The sequence below is a fragment of the Sorex araneus genome, chromosome 1 (assembly GCF_027595985.1).
Source record: "Sorex araneus isolate mSorAra2 chromosome 1, mSorAra2.pri, whole genome shotgun sequence".
In the NCBI taxonomy this organism is placed as follows: Eukaryota; Metazoa; Chordata; class Mammalia; order Eulipotyphla; family Soricidae; genus Sorex; species Sorex araneus.
This window is the reverse complement of record NC_073302.1, coordinates 369,023,079-369,044,227: the sequence shown is the minus strand read 5'-3', so window position 1 is coordinate 369,044,227 and position 21,149 is coordinate 369,023,079. Positions and strand designations below refer to the sequence as shown.

At 44.4% G+C, this 21,149-nt stretch overlaps 1 protein-coding gene across 1 annotated transcript in view; it reads right to left on the bottom strand.

Moving 5' to 3' along the window:
• Positions 1-21,149, bottom strand: part of RAPGEF5 (Rap guanine nucleotide exchange factor 5) — a 259,477-nt gene that overhangs the window by 134,676 nt on the left and 103,652 nt on the right. The gene's annotated exons all lie outside the window — the stretch shown is intronic.

Genomic DNA, 21,149 nt, shown 5'->3' with positions numbered 1-21,149 from the left:
GAATTCAGAGGGATGTCATTCGGCATCAGTGAGGAGCTGCGAGCAAAGCAAAGACCGCCATTGCTAAACCAAATCAGACCAGCCCAGGATCCTGGCGAGGCCTCACACGTGGATTCTAAGAGGGAGGATCCCACACACTCTTCCCTCCCCCCTCTCTGATACGGGTGTTGGCAAATCTGATGTATGTGCTGTGGGCTGATCAATAATTCAACACTGCCAACATTTGTTAAATATCTATTTGGTGATTTTTATTAGAGCTAATGAGAATCAGTTTCTGTTGATAAAAAATGAATGCCGTTTCTTAGAATTAAGCAGTGAATAATTTAATTTGGTGATTTTTTTTCTGATGTTCTTGGTTCTTCATTCTCCCCACACTTATAATTTCTTCCTAACACACTAAGGAGAGAGGTAGTTGTGTCTAGAAGTAAAATCCTTTGTCCAGATCCAGCAGCACCTCATGCGTGATTTAGTTCCAGAATGATTACTGATTGTCAAGGAGAAGTTGATGAGTCTAGACTTATGGGGCCACTCAGTGCCTTTAAGCAGCATCTGTGTGCGTTGACTAAGTGTATCCATCCATCAGTGCTTTAAAAAAAAAAAACATAGGGGCCACCAGGATCAAACCCAGTTGTGCTAAAGGCTGGGAAGTAAGGACGGGGATCAAGTGCAGGCTTTACATATGCTATGCAAGCTGAGCTACCTACCTTCTTGGTTCCATCAGTGCAGAAAAAAATAAAAAGCCAAATAGGTTTTAGGCTTCATCTCCTCTACATAAGCTCAAATGAAGGGAGAGAGACTAATAATAAGGAGCCGGGGCTGGGGAGATAGAGGAGGGTAAGCTTAAGGCACTGGCCTTGCACACAGACAGCCCTGCATATAAATACCGACTCACTTCTAAGTGCCCTAACACATGACCCCGTCTCTACCCTTCCCATGATCCAGGGAGAGAAGAAAATAGCATGTTTGCTGCCTAAAAGGAATGGAATCCTTCCACTGACATCTGAACATGAGTGTGCTGAGATTCTGGAACTCCACGGCACACCGACAACACAACCAATGTGCAGTGAGGAGGGTACAATTCTACGTGGCTCAAAACTGCCTCCCACGTCACCCCATCAGAGGCTGCACTCTCCCTACTCTCCCCACATGTGGCAGGAGGGACCCACGCCACTGAAAGCTGGGGGCTGCATCAGCCAGTGACTATGATGGATCCCTGCCCTAAGGCTGTGGGGACCCCACTTCAATCCTTCTCTCTTTGTCTTACAACCAGGAGATTCAACTGTCTTTTCCTTCACTTCACCCTCGTTTGTTAAAAACAGTATCTTCTCTTGAGTAACATTACATACATGTCCAGTCAATGAAAAAGTTATTCATGGAGAAAAACAGTATCCCCAAAGCGTATCCTAGATGAAATCCTTTAACAAGAGCATAAATATTTACCCCAGAGGCACGCTAGGGTCATAAAGAGCAAATCAGTATTTGATCCCAGCCGCCTTGTCCATTGCCCTTTTTAGGAGGAACTGTACTAACTGGGTGGGGGGGGGGGGCTTCTCTTTTACATGTGACACAAGTGAAATAAAATGTGGGTAAAAAAAAAGTTGAGTTTACCTTAGCTACAATTTTTCTGCAAAATATTGCTTCTAAGGCAGGAAGGCAGGAAACTGTTCCTTTTTGGAGAAAAATTGGAGCTACAATTTTTCTGCAACATTTTGCTTATGAAACTGGAAACTGCTCCTTTTGGTCTTGCAAGGACATTTTCTGAGGGGCAGATGAAGTTTTGGCCAGTGTGCTGGAATCGCAGTGAAAGATTTGAGCCAAGGCCGTGCTGGACACAGCGAGAAACTCATTCATTTAAAAAGATGCGGGAGCACGTCTCTGCTCTTCTCCACCGAGTGTTCCAGGAACGCAAATGTCAAAATATTGATCTCACGGAGCACAAGAAAAGTGCAACATGCTTTATGCATCCACTGAACTCCCCCCACCCCACAAGCCCCAAGCTGTGTGCTTGGGCCTCCAACTCACAGAGACTGAGAGAACGGGCCCCTGGGAGTCCCTGGTCATGGCAAGCAGCTGGGCCAGTCCCAGCAGCTCAGTCTCCGGAGGGCCTCTGCACAGCTACATGATTCTCTCCCCGGATTGTGAACCCAAAATGCAATAGGTCAGATCTATACTGATGCCCTGGTTAACAGAGGTGTTAATACGGATCCGCAAACCACATGTTAAAAGCATCACTATTACAACTTGTGCCATATGGACGATGAGCAGACCTTATTTTTCCTTCTTGAACCACCTTCAATTCTACTGCTAAATCTTCTCATTGACGTGACAGCATTTTCTTTTTATGTTTCTTTCCAATTATTCATTCTCTTTACTAATTTTTTTTGGTTCATTTTAAATTCTCCTTGAGGAATCGTGATCTACAGAGTTTCATGCTTATAATACTCCAGCTCCACATGTGTCAGCTGCCCTCTCCACTGTCCCAGTGTGTGGGGACACCTCATCCCCTGCCCCATTGTAAGCTCAGTTCCACAGACCAGATCTTTACCTTTGGCCACTGGTTATTTCCTTATTCTGTTTTTTCTATCCCAACACATGGGAGATATCATTCTGTGTCTGTCCCTCTTCTGGGTGACTTTGCTCAGCTTGATGGCAGTAGCATTTTCAAATGAACAGAGGAAATCCCAAACATTCCCTAGGAGGGGCCAGAGAGATGTGGGCAGGGCACTTGCCTTACACTTGCTTGACCTGGGTTTAATCCCCAGCATCCCATGTGGTCCCTGGAGCCCCACCAGGAGTGATCCTTGAGCACAGAGAATTAGGACTAAGTCCTGAGTAGCATTGGGTGTGACACCCCCCAAAAAAATTCCTTAAGAAAACTTAAGTTTACAAATATAATCAAAGACCAAAAGGCCAAACTGGGCAATCAATGAGTGGCAGTGGAGAGAACTGTTCAAGAGGCAGGTGGGGGTTTTCCCCCAACAGTCAGACCTGTCGGAATGGCGTCATTAGGTTGTATGTTTTCTATTGTTGGTAACAAAGATCATATGATGTTGCACAAAGCAGGGACCTGACATCAGAAAGCCCTGGCGCCATGGGGGTCCGGGAAGGAGACACCCCCACCCCACGCTGGGCAAATGCCATCACTTCTCTCAGACTGGTTTATTTTATTTATTTATTTTTTGCTTTTTGGGTCACACCCGGCAATGCATAGGGGTTCCTTCTGGCTCTGAAAGTTGAATGTAATCAAAGTAAGGAAAGAGTAAAGTGAAAATCATCTGCTACAAAGGCAGAGGGGGAGTGGGAGGGAGATATGCTGGGGTTATTGGTGGTGGAACATGCACTTGTGAAGGGATGGGTGTTTGAACATAGTATAACTGAAACTTGATCCTAAAGCCCTGTAACTGTTCTCATGGTGACTCAGTTGAAAAATAAATAAATTAATTAAAAGAAAAAAGAGAGGCAGGTGGGGAAGACGATGGGGAAGTTCTCCTTACAGCTCGTCTGAAACTCTTCTATGCAAGCTTAAAGGCATTTCCTTTTCTTTTTTTTTTTTTTCACATGATCAAGAAAAACTAGGGCATCATGCCGACAAAATGCCTACTACATGACCTTTGTCAGGGGCCATCATCTCCACAACTTCCAATTTCCTTGTTTACAAAGAGAGAGTGATGATATCCACTACCCCAAAGGATGGGTATGTGTGGGTTCAAGGTACCCCATCAAGGGCCGTACTACATAATCAAAAGCACAATGAAGTTGTTTCTTCTTGTGTGTTTTCCCTTCTCTTCCCTCTCGGTTAGTCACTGCTACAGCATGAGAGTCAGTGCATTCACAGGCATTGTCTTGGACGCATTTTGCTGTGGGGGTGCCAGGACCGTGCTCATTGAGGTACCAGAGATCCCCCTGGGGACTGAACCTGTGGCCTCTTGAGTGAAAGCAGACACTTTACCACTAAGCCATGTTTCCTGGTCCAAGTCACTAATATTTATATTCCAATATCCGAGAGGAAGAAATTGGCAGCAAGACAACTAGCTTGACCAAGTAAAATCTGTTGAGAATTGGTGCCTCCCTTGGTAAGTCATGAATGGGTTCTGGACTGCTGAGAAAGGAGTCGAAAGTCATGGGCTGGGAATGCTCAAGGCTGTCTGAGCTGGCTGCAAGTGGAGTGAGGAAGAAGTGAAACAACAGAGATGGAAGGAGAGATCCATGGGTGGCTCTTCCCCAGCTGGTTCTGGGCTCTCAGAGGGAGCGATCAGGCTGATGATTGGGGAACACAAAGATGCTGGTTACACACAGATCCAACCCTGGCACACAGAGTGATGGTGTCTCAAGTCTGTGCCTGGCTGCATGGAGGTGGAAAGAGGGGGCTCTGCACCCCTGCCATGGCGCAGGAGGGGGCTGTGTGGTGCAGAGCTTTTCTTGAGCCAGTCTTCCCAAGAAGGGAAATAGGCAAGGACTTGAAGTTTCTGCCTGTCCTGAGAACACAAGCCTGCCACCGAGCATGTCCTTGCAAAGAGTCAGCAACGGGAAGCATGGAACAATGGCAGAGAAGTCATGAGTTACAGACCCAGCCAGGGCAATAGAGGTGAAACATAGAGGGCCTAGAGAGCTTGACTCAGACAAGTGGACCAACCCCTAACCATCCCTGCAATTTCAGAGCACAGCAGCAACCAGCAGGGACATTGCAGCCCAGAGCAGAGGGGCTGGGGGTACTGCGGGTTCCAGGGACCCTCACATGCCAGGAAGGAGTGATCTAAGAGGAGGGTTCAAGCAAGGAGCAACGTCCTAAAGAGACCAGTTACCACACAGAAAAGTAGGTAGCAACACCCCAGGATTCTAGTGCAGCATTTAAAGAAATGCGATCTTTATTTAAAATTATTTTTATGAGGGCTAAGAGGTAGCACAGTGAGTAAGGTGCTTGCCTTGCACACAGCTGACAAAAGTTTGATCCCCCAGCACCCCCATAGGGTACCATGAGCCTGTGAGGACTGATCCCTGAGCACAGAGCCAAGAGTAAGCCGTGATCACACAGAGTAATGGTGTCTCCAAGTCTAGACAGCTAAAGAAGGTGGTCAAAAGTCATGGCTTAAACCCACATCACCACAAGTCAGTTTTTAATAGCAGCCATCCCCAGCCGTGCTGGGTGAAGGAGAGAGTCCTCATCTCAGGTTCCGTGAAGGAATAGGATTTTTTTTTATTCTTTATTTTTATTTTTTATTTTTTTTTATTAATGAATCACCATGAGTTACAGTTACAAACTTATGAACTTTCATGTTTGCATTTTGTTTATATCCTTCCACCAGTACCCAGTCCTCTCCACCAATGTTCCCAGTATCCCTCCCACCCTCCCACCCCATCCCCCCCACTGGTGGAGGGGACTGGGCACTGGTGGAGGGATATAAACAAAATGCAAACATGAAAGTTCATAAGTTTGTAACTGTAACTCATGGTGATTCACTAATAAAAATGATGAGTTGGCCCACTTGGTGACAAGACTAACTCTAGGATGAGTTGACTCGTGTAGGCCTAGAGTCAACACAAAATGAGGCAATATCACCAACTAGGATACAGGTGACTGTCACTGTCATCCCATTGCTTATTAATTTGCTTGAGCGGGCCTTGTGAGACTTGTCGTTACTTTTTTTGGGCATATCGACTACGCCACGGGTAGCTTGTCAGGCTCTGTCCTGCGGGTGGGATACTCTCGGTAACTTGCCGGGCTCTCCGAGAGGGACAGAGGAATAGAACCCAGGTCGGCCACATGCAAGGCAAACACCCTACCCTCTGTGCTATCGCTCCAGCCCTAGGACACAGGTACAAGTGCTAACTAAGCTCATATTTTACCCGAGTTGGCTGTAGACTTGAGGGGTCCCAAATGCCTGGGGTCCAAACTGACGGCAGAGGTTGCAACTGTTTTCTCAGACCAGGTGGACACACCTCTCTAGGGAGCACAGGACCCTGGCCTGGCACCCCCAAGCCCCAATGTCAGCAGGAGGCGTCCTTGGCCACCGCTAAGCTTAATTCCCTACTCATCGAAATATTTTGTGTTTGCTGTAATCAACCTTCTTTGGACAGAAGCAAAGAGTGTGTATTTTCCATCTTCAGATATAGGATCTCGAAATGGGCCTTTAAAGCCCAGAAAAGCACAACTGCAAACCAAAGTGAAGAAAATAAGCACAAAGGAAGTGAAGGCGTCAATGAGCCCCACCAGGTTTTCTTCCCTGCTGCGGTCAGGTGACGATTCTCAAAACTGTTTCTTGCAAAGGGTATAAATATACCCTCAACCTGAGGTCTTGGGGAGTCATGCTGGTGCCAGAAAGCAGTAACATGATAAAGTGTAAACTTCCTCTGTTGATATTTTAGATCTCCCATGAAATATTTGTTTAATTAAATGTTTGCATTGTCAATGATGGAAGGTTAGTCAGTCACTACCATTTGGCCAAGAAGGGGAACCAGAAAGACCTTTTTATTTCTGTTAACTAGGAACTGGCCTGTAATTTTCAAGGATATGGTTTGGGTTCAGTGGCATTTAACTGGGGGCAAGATTAAACTCACTTTCCCCTTTCAGTCCCGGCAATCCACTCCCCAAATATGTGTTCCTGCTAACTCTGGACACCAACTTCAGTTAGAATGTTTGTTCATTCCTGCCTCTGCTCACCAAATAAAACCTGGTCTAATAATTCTCTTCATTTAGAAAGCTTTTACTGCCAATGCCGTAAGAGCTTTGTAAATCTGTTAGTATTCCCGTGAGAAAAATCTCCGTTCACATAGAAAAACCGTTAAAAAGTCAGGCAAGCCTCCACTGAGTGAGTAAAGAGCAAACGTAGAGATGCCCCTTTCTTACTTCCATGTTTGGTTTGTCAGATCGTCATAAAATTCCAGCCCACTCCCTTGGGAATGAAGATCACATGGACTTCAGAATATGTCTGTCAGGGCCACCATCCTCCGAGAAACCAGGCTGGTGAATCCCTCGGCTGCCTAAGCCTTTCCCCACACAGAAATGGAGTGGTGAGGGGGACACAGGGGGAAAGGCTGGAATTGAGCACTTCCAGGTAACTGCTCTGCACATTAAAAGTGAAGATCACAGTGCTAGAAAACAAAACACAAAATACTTCTTGTCAAGGGGAAATTTGGGGGGAAGGGACAGCACATCTGGCGGTGCTTAAGGGTTACTCCTGACTCTGTGCCCAGAGGTTCATGTGGCATTGGGAATTAAATTGGTGCCTCCTGCAAGCAAAGCATGCATGCAACCCCACTCTTACTCTAAGGATGATTTTTGACGCAGCTATTCAGAAAGAAATTTGGGGTTGTTTATTTGCTTACATATATGCCTGTTTACCTATTGGCTTGTCCTCCCTTGCATCCTTGTTGCAGGGACCGTGGGCTGAACACACACTTGACTGTGTTCAGGCACTTAACCATGGAGAGTTGGGACTCCCTTGGAGCTGTTGCTTTCAGGGATGCACTGGGGTGCTCTAACTCCAGTCTGTGGAATGCACACACTGCTGGCTGCTTGGACCCAACATGGCACACACTGTAGCTGTCAAGGGGTTCCAGGAAGCAAGAATGGCCAGCACCTGGCTCAGAGCACGTGGCACCATGCCTCAGACTTGCAAGGCAGGTGCTATCTGTCACTGAGCTAACTGGGAAGCCCAGGAATGTTTATACAAAACAATCTACCCAGATTCATGTCCTCATTTCCAAATAAAATACTTAAGTCAAAATGTATTGCTGAGGGACTGGAACAATAGTACAGCGGGTAGGGCATTTGCCTTGCAAGCAGCCAACCCGGGTTTGATTCCCAGCATCCCATATGGGCCCCTGAGCATCGCCAGGAGTAATTCCTGAATGTAAAGCCAGGAGTAACCCTGTGCGTCGCCAGGCGTGATCCAAAAAGTAGGAAAAAAAAAAACCCGTATTGTTGAAACTCAAAACCAAAAGAAGTAATGTATGACTGCACCCATTGACTCCTGGTAAAAGCATCTCTCATGGATTTCTTCGGAAAACATGTCTGAATCCCCGCATGCAGTATTAAACTACATGTACAGGACTTTCAGAGCCTTTCTGAAAATAAAAATGCAAACAGCTAGAGTCAGTTTGTGTATTGAGAGAGACATCTGATTTAGAAACTCGCCAATGCTTCTGTGTTGCATAAATGGAAAGAACAATATTTGAAGTAAATTCTACTTTTTATCATACTTTTTATCATAACAGCATCATCACTCAGCTAGAATTCAGCCGAATCCCATCGTGCCCTTTGCATTCTTTACTCACAGTTGCACACATTCTGTTCTTGTCGTTTCCAGTTTTACTGAGAACTGCTCCATTTTCACGGCTGTTTATACAATTAGACCTTTAATGTGACGAATGATGGACAATAGCTGGGTCATATGGCGAAGACAAAGATTTCCCTTGATAGCTTACTTGTCAAAACAAATGACAGCAGAAAATGTTCCCTGGGGTTGAGGGTAGGGGGAAGGGCCTTAGGTAGCTTTTCACAAAGAAAAGAGAAGAGGGAAGGAAAAAAGTTCAGAAAGTGAATTAAATTCTCAGCAACTGTGGGGCACACATTCTTGATGAACAGAGAACAACGCATGACTCAGAGAAATGAAGCTTTCTGTTACAAGGGACTGAGAATTTGACCTGAAGGCCCCAAGAGACCCTCCAATCATCACAGTCTGAACTCGTCCTTTTATGACAAGAGGAAACTGAGGCTGAGGGTCATTCAGCCCTTCAGGCCACTGGAAAGTCAATGCCTGACCTCAGACCTAGAGCGGCTGCATTGGGTCCGAGTTTCTGTTTATCCAGTGGCACAACTTCCTAACTTCCTGAAATAGCATATGCTAAAGGAGTATTTTCTATCCACAGAGAGATAATTTTGACTTTTTATTTACTTAGTTTTTTGGGTTTTATTTTTTGGCAGCAGCAGGGGGGGTGGGTGGGGGCGGGAGAGGGTTGGTCACACCCGGAGATGTTCAGGGGGCCATATGGGATGCAGGAGAATCGAACCCAGGTTCAAGTTTTTCACAAAGTTGCATGCAAGTAGACACTCTACCCAATGTACTATTTCTCTGGCCCCAGTTTTTATAGCTTTATATCACTTTCCAATTAATTATCAGAGCATCATTGTTTACTATTCCCTTAAACAAGCTAATAATTTTAAACATCCACATTTGGCTTTAACTGTTATCTTAGCCGGACACAGAAAAGTCATCATGGCACTATAACCTGTAAAAATGAGTGGCAGACCAACCCTCCTGGTGGGCAATCACCCACACATCCCCCTGCAAATGTGAACCTATGTGTAAATGCACAAAATGAGTCAGAGACAGGATCTGCTGTGGATGCTTATCCCATTGCGGCAGTATGGTGGGCATCCTAGTCCTGCAGGATAAGCTCTGGCACTAGGTGGCACAGACCATACATGGATCTACCTGGGAAGCAGCCCTCACTCACCTGAAGACCAAGAACAAAGGAACTCACAGGCTTTGAGAGACACAGTCCAGTCAACAGTGCATTAAACACAAGCTTAGGTGCCTCCCTCTGCTAATGAGGGCAACGAATACAAAACTTCATCATTAAAAATAAGGGTTGGAGCTGGAACCTACTGCAGTGGGTAAGGTATTAACTTGCACATGCATGCCCAGGGTTTGATCCCTGGTACACTTTATGTTCCTCCAAGTCCACCAGGAGCAAATCCTGACTGCAATCAGGAGCAAGCCCTGAACACTGCCAGGAGTGGCCCCAAACCAAAAATAAAATAAAATAAAAATAGGGGTCCTGATGGCATTACTGACTTCTGATTTGCTGTCACTTAACCCAGAAGGCTGGAACTACTGTAATTCCACAAACTTTCTACACTGGGGGACTGGAATGGAATGGGACTTATAATTTTTTATGAAAGTCAGACTCTACCGGGAAGTTTCAGTGACAAGAGACAAAAAAGGGTGGGGGGGGCGGGTAGCAGAGAGACCTCTGTTTATGCTCTAAAATTTAAATCAATTTAAATATAAATTACTCTTCTATTTTTGTCATTATGAGAAAGAAATAAAATGTGAGTTTCAGATCTCTGGTGTGCAAATGGTCATTAACTTTTATTTGACCTTGGGTGTTGAATTAATATTGAATTTGTGCACCGGGTCCCCTCATTATACTCATCAAGTTTCCTCATAGAAAAATACAGTCCCAGGAGCAGCAATGCTCGAAGTCCAATTCTAGCATGAAAAAACCAGATTCTCCCTCTTGGCGCCTGAGCCCCATCACCCACCCTGCTCCAAGCCTCAGGAAAACTTGTTTCCTCCAGGCTGGACACTGTTAACAAAACGCTGGCAACAACAGTAGACACCTGAATGACAAACTGTGTGGTCATTGTCCCAGATCACACAAAGAGAGAGGAGCACCTGAGCTGTTGCATTCAGCGGATATTCAGACACACCAGGGCTCCTTGCCAGGAGGGACCAGATCTCAGCAAGAGAAAGAATCGCTTTTGCCTGGGGGGCCTTGTAAGCATTACAGCCCCCCAAGGGGCATCCTGCAGAGAGTTTTCACAAAAGCCTCCAATCACTTGCATCCACCAGATTATTATGCTCTGGCTAAAACTTTTTTTTTTCCTGGCAAATTACCTTCATTTACTATCTTTTTTTTTTTTTTTTTTTTTTTTTTTGCTTTTTGGGTCACACCTGGCGATGCACAGGGGTTACTCCTGGCTCTGCAGTCAGGAATTACTCCTGGTGATGCTCAGGGGACGATGCTGGGAATGGAACCCAGATCGGCCATGTGCAAGGCAAATGCCCTACCTGCTGTGCTACTGCTTCAGCCCCTTTTACTATCTTAACGGACAGGACTTAGGGACACGACTTTGTTGAAGAATGAAAAGGAAAATATTGTTGCCTTGCTTTCAGTTTCCTAACTTTGAAGCAACCCTGTAGGTCAGAGTCCAACCGTTAACTCTCAGATCTCACAGCAATTCAGGAACAATTGGGCAAAGGGTGATTTCTTTATAGTGTGCCATTGAGTGGTTATTTATCATTTCAACCTAATAGCTCTAATTACAAAAGACAGTGTCACAGGGGGTTTTTCTTCCTTTTTTTCTTTTTTTCCCCCAAAAGCAATTTTCTTTGTATCCCCCATGGGGCGAGGAAAAATTTACAAAGCATCTGCTGCTGCCTGCATTTTCAATTGCTCCTAGATGTTACCATTCTCTTCTTGATTATAAGAATTCCATATTTTCGATCATCCTTTAACTTTAGCCTGAGTGGAGACAGACTGTTTTAAGAACTCTTATCGTGGTTTGATGCCATTAAACAGCAAAGTAAGATACAAGCTGTCAACCCCTGAATTGATCACTGTTCAATAAGAACATGCACTGGTAGAGATAGAATGTGAATGTACAAAATCTGTCGGCAAGGAGGCACAGAACAGTCCCTGGAAATGTTAGAACAAGGAGTTATTATTGTGCCAGAGGAGGGGAGGGTTTACAAGCTTTCACAGTTGGCTTAGTATTAGGCAAAGCTCTCTCTTCTAGGGAAAACTTCGGGTCATCAATCAATCAAAAAGACCTGAAAGCTGTGTTGATTATTTTAGGGGCAAACACACACTACTTCTTCCCTCTTGGTTGACAAGTGCTAGAAGACTTGTTTGGTGGGCTTCACTGAGCAGTGTGGATCCTTGCAGGCCGTGAGGCGAGCAAGGGCAACTCACCAGCGCAGCCGCCAGGAGGAAGCAAAAGAGAAAAGACAAAAGCAATCCCTTGGCAATGCCTATTCTGAGAGGGCAAGCTAAGTTCTTTGAGGATCAGCTGTGAAAGACTTGGGAAATTTGAAGCAGTGGAAAATCATACTGAAAATACGCTGAATGTCTTGATTGCCTAAAATAAAGCCAGCAGACCCCATCATTATTAGCAAGTGTTTTTTAGCACTAATAACATAGTTATCATGAGAGCGTTCAGACCAGGGGAAGCCACTCACAAGAATGTCATTACAGCTTTTAGTTTTCTGAACATTTAACTATTTTTCATAAAAAACAAGAGCAGAGAACCTGAAAAATAGGACACTGAGACAGCACGGGAGACTGTCTTTGCTGGCTTTTAATTTATGAGCAACTACTGAAACCAGAAAAGGGCTGAATTCAAAATTGAAAAGCAAACGAACAAAAGCCAATAAAACCAAACCTTATCAGGGCAGGCAGAGGCTGTTGTTCCTACTGAAGCAGGCAGGCAAGTAGGGAAGGACCCTCACCCCCACCCAGCATGGCAGTTCTTGGGAAGGAATAAAATCAATAGCCCCAAGGCTGCAAAAACCCACCAAGTGGACAGAGGGGTTAAAGCCTCTAAGACCTTAACGTGGTGCCTGCACAGACCCAGAGAAGGCTGGACCCTCGTGGAGAGAAGCTTCAGCAGGAACAAAGACCAGGAAGGAATATCAAAGAAGACCCTCAACTACTCCCAACTCTACCCCTTTGGGAACCGTCCTAGCAATGGACTCTTAGCAAGGTAGAAAGCCCCTTGTGGGGTGGGCAGCTTGGGAGAAACCCTATAAAAGCCAGCGGGAACAAATGAAGCACGTGTGCATGTGCTACCCGAGACCATGTGCTGCCAGAGCACAGGTGTCATCCGGGACCTGTACTTTCATACTGTCACATCTAATGATGGGATGTCTACCGGGGCTCCCTCTCCACTCTGGAGAAGCCCACATTCTCTCCAGCACATTCTCTCTTCTCTCTCTACTCTATCTCTCTCTCTCCTTTCTCTGTCTCTCTCTCCTCTCTCTGTCTCTGTCTGTCTCTGTCTGTCTCTGTCTGTCTGTCTGTCTCTGTCTCTCTCTCTCCATCCTCAAAACTTCCAAACATACTTCACTGCTTCTTTCCTCCAAAACTCTTTCTGTGAGGAAAAGGCAGGGACCCAACAGGCCTCGGGGAGGTCTAGGCCTGACTTTCCTTTCCTGCAAGGAGCAAGGCGCACAGTTCTAGATTTCCTGCTTCTTTCTCAGGTGGCAGAGGTGGATAGAGAGAAAGCGGCAGAGTCCCTTCCTTCTCTCTCTGCTGTCTCTCTCCTCCCCACTTCACACAAGTCACCCTGGACTCCCACCGGCATCATTCACTTGTCTTCTCCTCAAACCAAATCCTGACTCAGAAACCTTTGTTTAGTTTTCTCGAAAAAAACTGAGGGAAGCAGCCCACCAATTTATTGATCATTTTGGGACCAGCTTCTCTCTCCTGTGTGGCAGCTATAGAAAGTGTTCAGTGGTGGGGGAGAGCTTAGCGAAGCAGGGTCCGGGCCGGAGTCTGGCACCTCAGTCCTCATCACTGCTCACTGTGGCCCTTTAAGCCTGAGTACCAACAACATGGCTGCCATGGTCCCAGGGCCATGGCCGCCTGAGCGGCCCCTTGTCCTCGGGCCCAAGCACTCAACTGTAGGGCCTGGCTTGGTTGAGATCACCTGGCATGGGCCGTGGGGATGGCTTGGCAAATTCTCCCCAAAATAAGTTTATAAGAAGCTAAGACTCGGGGCTGGAGTGATAGCACAGCGGGTAGGGCATTTGCCTTGCATGAGGCCAACCCATGTTCGATTCCCAGCATCCCATATGGTCCCCCAAGCACCGCCAGGAGTAATTCCTGAGTGCAGAGCCCAGGAGTAACATCTGAGCATAGCCGGGTGTGACCCAGAAAGCAAAGAAAAAAAAGAAGAAGAAGCTAAGACTCAACACAATAGGCTAGACCACCTTAAGCTACACAAGAAATGTCTTGGCACACAGGAATCTTAGAGGGATGGGTGGACTAGGGGCCCAACCTGGCAGTGCTCAGGGCTTACTCCGGGGTCTGTGCTCAGGGTCACAGACTCAGCATCCTGTGGTCCTAGGGGACTATAAGGAGAGCTGTGGGTCCCATGAAGATACACATCCTAATTCTAGGTTGAGTTTTCTTAGAGAAAGCCAAGACTGATACCCACACTGACATCCATGACGGGCCTCCCTAGACTGTGAAAATTCCAGAAGGTGAAATGCTGAGGGGACACCTGGACCTTCTGCTGCTGGCCAGCACCAGGAGGGATTCTCCTCTCGGGGCTTCTGCTCAGTGCGATTTGCTTCCGACCACAGGGAGACCAAGTATTGTGGCTGAATCATCCTGGAGCAGCAGAGGGGTTGGTGCAAGCGGCAGGGGATGGGGTGGGGGACAAACACGACAATGCTTTCTCAAACAAGCTTTTTGTTGGTTTGCGAGGCGGAGGGGTGGGGCGGCACACCCAGAAGTGCTCAGGGCTTCTTCCTGGCTCTGTGCTCAGGGATGACTCCTGGTGAGACTCAGGGGCGGCTCATATGTGGTCCCAGGGATCAAACCCAAGTCAGCAGTCTGCAAGGCAAGCGTCTCTTGCCCCAGCAGCCATTTCTTTACCCTCAGAACCCAGAAGATCATTAGTGGGTGCAGATGCGTCGGAGAGGCCAGAGGCTGCGTTCAGACAATGCAGCTCTGCGTCAGGGCCTCAGCTTCCAGTCTCAAGCACACCTTTCCTCTTTTATTGGTACAAAAATGCTACCCATGGTCAACATAGGCACTTGCTCCTACCCAGTAAGCAATCTCTTGCTGCTGGCTTTGTTGAGGGTCCATGTGTTTAGAGGGGCTACCTCTCGTCCTCACCCAGTCCTGCCCTCCTGCTCCAGAGGTGGGCATGCCCCCTCCCCACATTTCCCCCTCCCAGGCTTTTGGCGGGCCTCTGGCAAAGACTGGTGGGGGTAGAGAGAGGTGGCTCTTTCTCTCTGTTAAGATCGATGAACTCCATAGATCTCCTGAGTCAATGCACTGTCTTTGGGGCTTGCTGTTTGTTTTCCATGGTTGCATACACAAATGCTGAATAGAATATTCCCAAGCTTGTCTGACTCTAGTTGGGATCATGAGGGTCATTAATTGAAAATATTCACTGCTCTAATGAAACATGAGAGCTGGAAGGGCTCTTGAAGGCCCTACCTTCTACCCCCAAACTGGGATCACAGCTAAATGCTTGATGGCATAAACAAAGCATAGACAGAATCCCTTCTTTCTTTTCTCAGCTTTAGTAGCCTGGATGCTTAGTTTGTAGTGCTTAACTAGCTCTGGTGAAGCGGAGAGGAGGAAATATAAAAAGATTTACCGATAAGAGATTTCTGGCTTTCCAGAGAGAAAAGCCCCTTTTGGGTCTGAAGAGAATGAAGGCTGGAAATGCTTTGATTGTGGAGACCCTGGAAAAGGGAAGAAATTTCTCTCCCGAGACTTTTATTGGCAAACATTGGCCGGCAGAAAAAGCAGCTCACCACAAAGGGATGAACAAGTTTTTTGTAAATCACGTGAAGTCCTGAAATGCTATTCACCTTCACTAAGATTAGCATTTAGAGGAGAAAATCATTTGAAGGTACATTCTAATGGCCTCTTAGAAAATTACAGCTAAATGGATTTTTTAAAAAGTAAGCTAGGACCTTTAATCGTTTATATAAGCTATTGATTGGCAGAAACTTTTATTTCTGCTTGTAACCCAAAACTTTTTCTTCATATGAATTCTTGTTTTAATAACCCTTCACCATGAGACATAAATCTGGTAAGGCCACCTGGGCCCTAATTAATAGTTTTACTGCAAGCCATACATATCAGAGTAATCGATTCCTCCTCTCTAGTCCCAGATGTACCAACTATCATTTTAATACTGTTTTTATTAGATGTATGCTAGGTTCTTTTTCTTCTTTCTTTAAAAAGCCGCAGAAACAGCCGGGTCAGGGCAGGAATAGTTGGTCAGACTCTTGCTCAGTGTGAACCAACCTGGGTTTGATTCCCAGACCACTTGTAGTTAGTTAGTTAGTTAGTTAGATAGATCGATTACCAGGAGTAATCCCTGAGCACAGCCAGCTGTGACCCCCAAACAAAAACACTCAAAATAGTTGCTTTTTTGTTTGGGGGTCACATTTATCAGTGCTTAGGCATTACTCCTGGTATGGTGCTCTGGGGACCAAGCAGTATTGGAGATAAAGCCTGGGGCACTCGCATGCAAAGCATGTGCTCCTGTCCTGTTGCACTCTTACCCCGCTCTCAAAATAGTTTTTATTTTTAAATTTATTAGCAACCAGCACGCACAGAAAGGACCATTCTGCAAGTGGAACTCGAGTTATAGCTACAGTAACAGTGCTGTGTCTTATTTCCAAACTACATTGTGATAATTTTATTAATTAAAAGTATTTATGAAACATGTTGTGATTTAAAAACAGACCAGCTCTATCTGTACTTGCACACCACATATCCTTACACTGAACCCAGTATAGAGTAGGTGTTCAATTAGAATTTGATAGAGTAGGCTAAAATGGTAGCACAGTGGGCAGGGCGCTGCCTTGCATACAGCTGTCCCAGGTTCAACTCTGAGCAGCCATATGGCCCTCTGAGCCCCACCAGGAGTGATCCCTGAGCACAGAGCTGGGAGTAAGTCTTGAACAATGTTAGGTGTGCCCCCCCCAAAAAAAAAAACAACAGAAAGAATTTGATAATGGCTTGAATAAACACAATGAGTAATGAACTCACAGATGCTTCTGACCTGGGTTCTCAAGTACACAGCACTGTTATTTTCCATCCACTCTCAGTGCCAATTCTAGACTGGTGAGAGTCTAGGGTGAAACAGACAGGTGTTCCAGTATAAAACAAATGTATGGAGACTCTGAGGGCTGGAGCAATAGCACAGCAGTAGGGTTTTCGCCTTGCACGTGGCCGACCTGTGTTCGATTTTTCCGCCACTCTTGGAGAGCCCGGCAAGCTACTGAGAGTATCCTGCCTGCACAGCAGAGCCTGGCAAGCTCCCTATGGCGTATTTGATATGCCAAATCAGTAACAATAAGTCTCACAATGAAACATTACTGGTGCCCTCTCGAGCAAATCAATGAGCAATGGGATGACTGTGACAGTGACTGATGGAGACTCTATAGCTTATAGAAAAAATACTAGTTTATGTTGTTAGCATAAAACTAAATCCATAGAGAGTGAATCTTGTACACTACAGCAATCATGGTGGTGGTAGTAGTGGTAATTACGGAATCTGTTGAATGGACTGGAACCCAGAAGCACACCCAGGTGGGGACACCAAACTCATTTCTGACCAAAGGTGTTAAGGCAACTCAAGCAAGATGGGAGCAAGATGAACTTTCCAACAAATAATCCTGTTGAGAAAATTTTTGAGATCCAAGGCTAGCCAGAGACATGACACAGTAAAAAAATTACATGGACCTTACCAAAATTTAAGACTGGTGGAGACTTTTAAAAAAGAAAAATTAAAAGACAAGCTATAGACTGGGAGAATATTTCCACTGCATATCCAAAAGGCTGCGATCAAAAATATACATTGGATCAGAGAGATACGATAGCTGGTAGAGTGTTTGCCTTGCACACGGCTAACCAGGGTTAGATGCCTGGCGTGCCACAGGGTCCCCTAAGTACTGCCAGGAATAATTCCTAAGCACCAGCCCAGAATAAGCCCTAAACACCACTGGGTGTTGCCCAAACTCCCCTACCCCCAGTTAAATATAAGTGAGAAATCACTATACATCTATTAGAATAGCTAAAAATTTTTTAACAAAATCAAAAATAGTGACAATATCAAATGTTGACAAGAACACAGAGAACACTGGTCACTTATATTGTCACATGATGCTCAACAATGTTTCAGTCAACAAAGAACCACACATACAATATTGATCCCAAGAGGCCCTATTATATAATTGGGGTGTGCAGCAGGCAATACGAATGAGGTCCTTGGTCTGTTATTACAATTTGATATTTGCACAATGATGAAATCACCTAATGGCCCACATCTCAGAAACTTGTGGGGCTAAATGATTATTTGCACTTTGGGGGTAGGTGTGGTAATAATACTGTATACCTAAAGTATCACTGTATCACTGTATCACTATCATCCCGTTGCTCATCAATTTGCTAGAGCAGGCACCAGTAACGTCTCCATTGTGTGACTTGTTGTTACTGGTTTTGGCATATTGAATACACCATGGGTAGCTTGCCAAGCTCTGCCGTGAGGGCTATATACTCTCTCGGTAGCTTGCCGGGCTCTCTGAGAGGGACGGAAGAATTGAACCTGGGTTGGCCACGTGCAAGGCAAACGTCCTATCCACTGTGCTATCGCTCCAGCCTGTATACCTAAAACATAAGCATAAATATTAATATTACTATAAATCATTATCTCAATAATACTATTTTATTGTGCCCCAATAAAAATTTTGTGTGCCTCAATAATAAAAGCTTAAATAAACATTTTATTCTTGAAAAGTGGCTAGTGAGTATGAAAATAGTGCAGTCATTATGGGGAAAAGTTTCTAAAAAGATAAGCACTGAGATACCAAACAACCCCAAAATTGTATTTCTGAGCATTTATTCCAGATAAACGAAGACTTATGTTCATACAAAAGCTGCATGTGAATTTTGTGAATGCAGTGTTAGCCCTAAACTAGAAATAATCCAAATATCCTTCAGTGATTGGAAGCTAATAGATCCTGTTGTGTTTTCATATGACAGAATATTATTTGGCAATTAAAAGGAAAGAATTATTGATGTACTCACTACCTGAGTAGTGAATTTTGAGTATATAACTAGTGAAACTTTCAATATTACATGGTTCAGTGATACCTTGTTTTTGAGGAAAAAGAAACAAATCAAAGAGAAGATATGAGTGAGGGTAGGAGGAAAGTTGTTACAGCCATGAAGGAAAAACATGAGGGATCTTTTATGGTGGCTGAAGAACATTTTCGATCAATGTCAATAACCTGATTATGATACTGTATTATAATTGGTATTACATATAACCTCATTATGATATTATTGTTCAGAACAGAGTAAATAGACCATGGGATCTCTGTGTAATTTCTTATAACTATATGTAAACTAACTATTTCAAGCTACATGTCACTGTCACCCCGTTGCTCATTGATTTCTCGAGCGGGCACCAGTAACATCTCCATTGTGAGACTTGTTACTGTTTTGGCATATCAAATACACCATGGGTAGCTTTCCAGGCTCTGCTGTGTGGGCTAGATACTCTTGGTAGCTTGCCGGGCTCTCTGAGAGGGTCAGAGGAATCGGACCTGGGTTGGCCGAGTGCAAGGCAAGCGCTGTACCCACTGTGCTATCACTCCAGCCCTCAAGTTACATGTAAACAAACTATTTCAAAAAATGATTCTACTTTATAAAATCTACTTATTAAGATACATAATACTATATGATATCTACAAATTAAGAGAAATGTCTAGAAATATACACAAGAAAATAGTATTAGTGGTTGTCTCTGTGGCTGAGACAATGGGTAGTTTTTCAGTTTCTTGTTTGCACATTCATGAATTACAAAAGTCTTTTTTTCAGTGAGCATGTTGTAACAGTAAGAAAAAAATAAATGAAGCCATTTCCATTATGAAAATGAGAAGCAACATATGCTCATTGCATATCATTTTATCATTGAACATTTTATTATATTAATTCTTTAATATATTTTAAAAGCTTTAACATATTCCATTATATTAAACTATCCATCTTGCCATTTCTTTATTATAAGGACTGAAGGAATCTCTTATTGCTACAAATCAATGTAACTGATAGATTTCTGTCTGCATTTCAAAACATGACAGCTGGACCCACTGTCACAGAGTGACTGGATTATAAAGTAGGGATACTAGAAAGGCTTTAAAAAATGACTTTCCTGAAAAACTATGAATTTATATCTCCATCATTAATGTCTGTATATGAGACTATTTTACTCTGTCCTGGAGAAGTGGCAAAAGTTCCATTCGCGCTCAAACTTCACAGATGAGATAAATAATGAAACCGACATGCTGATCTCAGAAATCACACCAAGGAGTAAGATGCTGACTCCATGTCAATCTTTCGCTTTGCACAGTCTACAGTGAGAGGTGTGTGTCTTCCTTAGTCCTCTACATTTCCTGTCACCTCTGGAAAGGTTTAAACTGGTTAGCCTGACATCCCACCCCCTCCTTTCCACCTTGTTCATGCACCCAACCCTTCTCAGCTCACTTCTACAGTGCTCCTGCCTGAATATAAGTGAGAGCTGGTCCTCAGTGGCCTCAGGTGTTTGCTCAGAGGCTCTCCCAGACACAACCCTCTTTCTAGTCTCTCTGTACTTAATTGCTTTTTGTTCCCCCCAGCAATGATACGATTACTATTTCCTTGAGCAAAAATCTTTCTGTAAGTTCCAGCTTGTGCAGACTTAATTTTGCCTCCATATAACTGCAAGACTCAAGATCAGCATTCCCACAAAGTCTCTCCAATCCTCCATTCTAGGAGTTTTATGTTGAGATCATTTTTCCATCTTGGTCTCCATCTCTGCAAATTTACTGATGCAGTTCTCTACAGAGGCCTATTTGTAGCACCCTCTCAATTCCCTGTGGGTCAAAATCACTGTTCTTTGCAACGTCCTCTCCATCACCCTTTTCGCATATGGCTTCTGTATCCTCTGCATCAAATTAATAACAGCAACAACAAATTCATCTGTGCTAACTTACATTGGCTTCAAAATGTAAAAGGCAAGATCTTAAGCACGTACGGTTTCTAGTCTCAAAGCATTTCCATTTATTTCTTCATATTTTGTCAGCTCTAATCTTTTTTACAATGTTTTCACCCAAAAAGGCTTATTGTATAGGTCAGCAACATCCAGGAGGTACCTCCCATCTGATTGTCATTCCATTCAGCACCAACTTCCTCCTCCGGAACCACGCAGGATGTCTCTGCCACACCTCCTTTCTAAGCAAGTGTTTTTCTACTTGAGTGAGTCTCTATTTCATATTGAATTTCAACTGAGTACAGCTTTCTCTCCTGCAAATGTATCTGAAAGCTCCCCTTTCCTTTCCACATATCACTTGCACAGATCGTTTCCTACAGGTTATTAGAAATCAGGCCCACTAGAACGTGCTATGAAAAATCCTTGCTTTTAAATGCCAGTAGACAAATTAGATTTAGATGCATCTATGTCAAGATAAAAGATAGCTATATACTTAAAAAAAAGACCACCCTTATATTATTTACTCTGGTATAATTAGCCTAGATATAGAACAGGATTGGCTTCCTCTTGTTCACTATACACTGTCTTTTTGTTTTATATTGCCTGGTCTACATTTTATAAAATTTTTATTTTC